This window comes from Dasypus novemcinctus, chromosome 3, assembly GCF_030445035.2.
Source record: "Dasypus novemcinctus isolate mDasNov1 chromosome 3, mDasNov1.1.hap2, whole genome shotgun sequence".
NCBI classification, from domain to species: Eukaryota; Metazoa; Chordata; class Mammalia; order Cingulata; family Dasypodidae; genus Dasypus; species Dasypus novemcinctus.
Genome location: NC_080675.1, coordinates 63,386,567 through 63,392,738, shown reverse-complemented (window position 1 = coordinate 63,392,738; position 6,172 = coordinate 63,386,567). Strand labels below are relative to the sequence as shown.

Below are 6,172 nucleotides of genomic sequence, written 5' to 3'. Positions count from 1 at the left end.
TTGCTCTTCTTTGATCAGGCCTTAAATGCTGGTGTCCTTGATAATTACTCTTTTACTCATTGCTAATTTAACTCAATACCTCCTCCTGGGCAATCCCGGCAATCTCACATTTTCAGTTGCTGCCTGCTAGATATCTTCAACACTTTTCATTCCTTCACTACCCCAAATCACAAAGTTTCTGTCTTAAAATATTTCTCAAATTCTTCCATTCCCAATTAACTCAGTATAATTCATGGCAACAGCTTCTTACATCAGTACCCTTCTACAAGTCTTCCTTCACACAGCTGTCAAATATCTAAAATACAAATTTAAAATTTATCTCTATAGCTTAAAGTCCTTTAGATGTTCCCTAGGGTCCAAAGGTAACATGGATAACATACAGACCTCCATGACCAGGTTTCATCTCTTAACAAATTGCACTGTGTATGAAGTGCTGTTTTTCAACTCCAGTCTTTGGTTCTTCCCATCCAGCCCCTTCCCATTCCCTCAACAAAACTAATTCAACCTATTAGTATGAGTTTAAACATCACCTTTCTCTAGAAGAAGTCCCTGTTTCCCTTCAATGAGGTAAAATGCCCTCTATAGTGCATTATTGTAACTGAGAATTAATAATTAAATAATTATGATTACTAAATCATTATATAAATCCCTTTATATTGCCAATGGCAAAAATTAATACCTGAAATTACTGACACTAACTAGAGTAGTCTTGAGGCAGGTTAGTTTAGGGAAAAAAGAAGACAAGTCTAAGACCTGGCAGAAAACATGGCCACAAAACACATCACAATGGAACCCTGCCTAGAAACCCCCTGAGGGAAAGACTGCCCCCAAGAAGGCTGCCAGAAGTATCCCACAAGAATCCCATTTAGAAGGAGATCACATTCAGGGTCAAGGGAAAGTCCCAGGCACCCTCAATTACTCAATAATATCCTGATGTTATAAGATATTAGAATTCCTGCTAATCTAGGAGGCAGTTTGGGGGTCCATAAACTGCTTATGCAAACTAATAAAACTCTTTCTGTCTTTGTAACCCCAGTGTCTCACGCTGAGTCATGGCTTCCTGAGATAATCTAATCAAAAGGCTCTTAACTGAAGTAAACTAACCAAAAGATCACATTTACAATAGGTTCTCACTCACAGGACATGATTTTTCTGGGGTCCATAAAAGCCTCAAATTACCACACCCAGTAACATCAATCCCCTAAGGAACTGCATCTTCTCCATTTTTATATCACCAGCAAAGAGCACAATACCTAGGATATACTATACTTTAAATAACTCTTTGATGCAATATTCTTTAAATGAATAAATAAGTGAAAAGGTAATGATATAAATGGAAGAGTGGGTGATTTAGACACTCTTTCATGCTCCAAACCATATCATAAAGAATACAAATACTTCTTAACTACAGATAAATACATTTATTAGCAAGCAGGCTTAAAATAATCTTAAAATCTGTTCTGTAAGTTTAATGAAGTGCCAATTCTCTAACTTTTTAGGTACTTTCACCTCAAACTGAAAAAAACAAAACCTCTCTGTTGGGAGGGCATGTATGAAAATACTCTAGAAGTAGAATTCAGTTAACCTGATAGTGGATTTCAGACAATCAGAATTCTCTAAAGACTTGACAGCACACCAGACAATTTTCAGGTGCCATTCTGAAAGACATAGGGTGATAGCCTCACTACAATTTTACATCCTGTTTATGCAAGGATGAGGAATGTCTCTAAAATATTTTAGGCAGTCTAGTACTTTTAAACCACTACTTTCATCCTCCATAGCTCATTTATATTAACAAATGAGGGACGAAATGGGGTCCCGTTATGGGACGAGTGGGGTCCCGTTGTGGGACGAGTGGGGTCCCTGTTAAGGGACGAGTGGGGTCCCTGTTAAGGGACGAGTGGGGTCCCGTTGTGGGACGAGAGGGGTCCCTGGCATGGGGAAGAAAGCCTCGTACGGCCGCTGAGGCTTCCCTCGGGGGCTCCGAAGGCGTGGAGGGCGCACGACCCAGGAAGGAGTCGCGGAGACAGGCTGATGGCACAAGTCTGGTTTATTCCGGAAGGGTACACACTTTTTATAGGGCTTAGGGTGGCGTAGAGGGTTCTGATTGGCTTAAGCTAAAGGCGACTTGTGGTTGGTTGCCATAAGCAGTTACTAGGGACGGGGGCAGATATCAGGTTAGCTCTGCTATCTATAGGGACGGGGATTGGTTGGGACTGCATGGAGAGATTTGATAGGTGCAGGCGGGTACTGCTTCCTGATAGGTGATTGTAAGCGGTTGCTAGGCAGAGGGCAGGTGGAGAGGTTTGGAATGGGGGAGGGGAAAGGGGAAGTGAGAGCCGACCAGATGTTAGGCTAGGCGGGAGATAGTGGGAGGCGACCGTTATTGATGTATCTTGCCAGGGTAGGCTGAGGGCGCTTCGCCCGTACCAGGCTGAGGGCGTGGTCACCAGTTCCAGCCACCCTGAGCTGCGGCTTCAGGCTGTGCACACGCCTGTTGCCGGGTCGGCTTAGCAACGGTGGCTCGCACTCCCACATCTCCCCCTCTGTTTTTATTAAGCTCCACCGAAATGCTTGATTCTGGGAGGGAGGGGGACTGTGCCTGTTTTAGGTCGGGATTGCGCCCAGCCGGGCAATGCCCGTGCCACACAGGTGGCCAGTCTTACCTGTCATGGGGAAGCGTGGCAACAAAAGGCCGTGTCCCTGTCTTAGGTTGACTGGGGGGCCAATCCCGTTGCCCATCATTGGCTAACCAGTCCGGCGCCTCAATGGGATGCTGGCGGCTTTAGGTAAACAGGGCGGGGGAGGGGAAAGGGTAAGGGTAAGGGATTAGGATGGGCGGTGAGAAGGGGTATAGGTAAGGGGCTTGGAGCTTGAGTGCACTGCAGGGCGGCTGGCCGTTCAGAGGGGGAGGTGGTAGGTGGAGACTCTCGGGGCCTCTTCTTCGGTGGTGCGGATTCGCTGGTACCAGACCTGAATGGGTTTACTGAGGACAGTGTTAATTTGATCTTTGACGAGCTTAATAATCTTTTTGATGGCCCATGGCCCTAGAGAGAGCAGCAGGAGAAAGGTAATGAGCGGGCCTAAGAGGGGAAGGAGGTAAGAGAGAAGCCCATTGAATCCCCAGGAAAAGGCTCCTGAGGCTTCTCGCTCTAGCTTTCGTTTTTTAAGGCCCTCTCTGACTTGGGCCAGGTTGTCTCTAATGATGCCGGAGGGGTTGACATAGAAGCAGCATTCTTCACCTAGAGCCACACAGAGTCCTCCTTCTTTAAGGAGGAGGAGGTCTAACCCCCTACGATTTTGGAGGACTACTTCAGACAGGGAGTTGAGAGAGGTTTCTAGGCGGGCTATGGAGGTTTCTAGGAGGGCTATGTCCTTGTCGACGGCTTGCCTGGTGGAGGAAAGGGATGTATGTTGTGTGGTGAGAGCTGCAATCCCGGTGCTGGCTCCAGCAAGACCTAGAAGCGAAGCAAGTGTGATGGCAGTGATGATTTCTTGTTTTTGCACAGAAGGTGGTAGACGGAGGTGCTGCCAGGAGTCAAAGAATTGGTTATCATTATGAAAGAGAACACGGGGGAGCAAGACAACAAGCATAATACCATTATCTCCCCCTCTGTTTTTCTTAGCAGACTTATAGTAATTTTGTTAATCAAGACTTACAATTTTTATCATTGTAGGGATCTTATTAACATTTAAACTTATGTATTAATATAAGCGCTTATTTAATTTTTGGCCATTTGAATAGACCTCTTTTATAAATTTTTATTAATTTATATTACCATCCAGAGGTATCAAAATATACACTGACATTGAACGAACAGACAAACACAGAACAATCACAACACAGTAACAGAAACATACAGTTTACAATTAACTCATAATTCTTACTTTCTTGGTATAGCTGCTTTTAAGTTCTTATTAAGATTTCTTCTGGAATCCATGTTGCCTGTAACATGCAAGCTTGTGCTTGGAAACATTTTTATTAGTTATCAGCAATCAGTTAAGATAACTTGAGACAGACCGTTAACACACATTTTTGGATTATTACTCTGTAAGACTATACTGAGACTTGAAGTTCAGGTGTAAACTATTGATTTAAAACTGAAAATTCCTTTTTAAACCTTGATAAAAATTTTGTACTAATTTTAGTATCTTGGTTAAAGAAGTCCAATTAGAATTAGCATGGAAATAAAACAGAACACCAATGTTGCCATGTTTTTCTCTCATACCAGTGGATTAACTATTATTAGCCTTTACTAGCCCAGAGCTATTGTCATGTAGATAGTAGGGAGCTTGAGGAGCTGTGAAAAGGGTGGGCGGGCGTTTGCTGGAACAGAGTTGATTGCCTTATAAGCTTGTCTGGATTTTCGGGCTTGTGGCTGGCCTTGTTGATAGGCAGGGCCAATTTCAGAACAAAGCCTGAAGTAACCAGACAAGTTCTCCTACTTTCTGTAAGGTCTAACTGCGGCCTGATAAACCGCATTTGCATTTACAAAGGCAATTTGCTTTACAAAGTCTGTTTCTGTGTTGGTATCGCCAAACAGTCTTTCTGCAGCCTTGCACAATCTGCCTACTACTTTGGATATAGGAGCGGGGGATCTCGGCTGGAAGAGGTTACATAAGGGGGGGGTTTAAATTGAGAGAAATATCGTCAAGGAGCTGCTGGGCATATGGACTGCCCAGTCCGTCTTCTCAGACAGCCTCACGCAAGCGCTTAATGTTAGGTGGGCTGTATGGGTACCAAAGAAGCGGGCGCTGAGGTGTCCGGATAACATTCATAGGGTACAGTTGTAGGGGCTGGGGTGTGAAAGAAGGGGAGAGCGATTGGGAAGAAGCGGAGGGAGGTGGGAGCGTGAGCGGGTGGGAGGTGCTGAAAGGGTGAGTAGGAGGAGAGAAGCAGCTGGGAAGGGGTAGTGGGGACAGTATATCATTGCTGCAGGAGGTTTGCTGAGGAAAGGGTTAAAGGAAGGCGGATGCATCCCTGGTGCTGAGGCGGTGGCCTCAGCGGGTGGGGGGGAGGGAGTAACGGCTTCTCTATGTGGTTAGTCACTTCCTGTATGCTATGGGAGGGGGAGGGAGGAAGCTCAGGGTACAGCGACTTCCGCATTTGAGGCAGTGAGGAAGGGGGAAGTTCGCCATCTTGCTTGCCTGTTTCAGGGAACTGGCCGGCAGAGCGGCTTTTGGCAGAGCGGTTCCCTGCGTTGAGGTTATTTTGGATTTTAGGGAGCTGCAACGCAGGCGGGCAGTCCTCCTCGAGGATGTTAAGTTGGAGGACTAGGGAGGCAGAATCGTTGGGGCCGTCAGGCCTGGCAGGCTCGGGAGGGGGCTCCGGGGCGCAGGGGAAGGCGGAGACGGGCGGGACAGCACCAAGCAAACAGGAGCAGATGGTGATAAGCTTAGGGATGAGACCGGGAGGAAAGCGCTTGTTCTCGTCGGCCGGGGTAGGGAGAGCGGTGGGCCGCCAAGCTATGGAGCGAGGCGGCCGAAGTCCTTACCTGCTTCCAGGCGGTGGTGCTTGGCCCCACGCTGGGGTGGGGAAAGGGGCTGGGGGCCCTTACCTTCGGAGCGTCTCTGTGGTGGGGTTGCTCGGCCCCACGTTCGGGCGCCTGTTGAGGGACGAAACGGGGTCCCTGTTATGGGACGAGTGGGGTCCCTGTTGCGGGATGAGTGGGGTCCCATTGTGGGACAAGCGGGGTCCCTGTTAAGGGACGAGTGGTGTCCCATTGTGGGACGAGAGGGATCCCTGGCGTGGGGAAGAAAGCCTCGTACGGCCGCTGAGGCTTCCCTCAGGGGCTCCGAAGGCGTGGAAGGCACACGATCCAGGAAGGAGTCGCGGAGACAGGCTGATGGCACAAGTCTGGTTTATTCCGGAAGGGCACACACTTTTTATAGGGCTTAGGGTGGCGTAGAGGGTTCTGATTGGCTTAAGCTAAAGGCAACTTGTGGTTGGTTGCCATAAGCAGTTACTAGGGACGGGGGCAGATATCAGGTTAGCTCTGCTATCTATAGGGACGGGGATTGGTTGGGGACTGCATGGAGAGATTTGATAGGTGCAGGCGGGTACTGCTTTCTGATAGGTGGTTGTAAGCAGTTGCTAGGCAGAGGGCAGGCGGAGAGGTTAGGAATGGGGGAGGGGAAAGGGGAAGTGAGAGCCGACCAGATGTTAGGCTAG

General features: G+C 47.7%; 1 long non-coding RNA gene across 1 annotated transcript; it reads right to left on the bottom strand.

Moving 5' to 3' along the window:
- Positions 1–2,032: 2,032 nt before the first annotated feature.
- Positions 2,033–5,845, bottom strand: LOC139438663 (uncharacterized). Its single transcript, XR_011648357.1, has 2 exons — positions 3,889–5,845; positions 2,033–3,528 (listed from the first exon to the last, which is right to left on the bottom strand). It is a non-coding gene; the product is annotated as an uncharacterized lncRNA (long non-coding RNA).
- Positions 5,846–6,172: the final 327 nt, after the last annotated feature.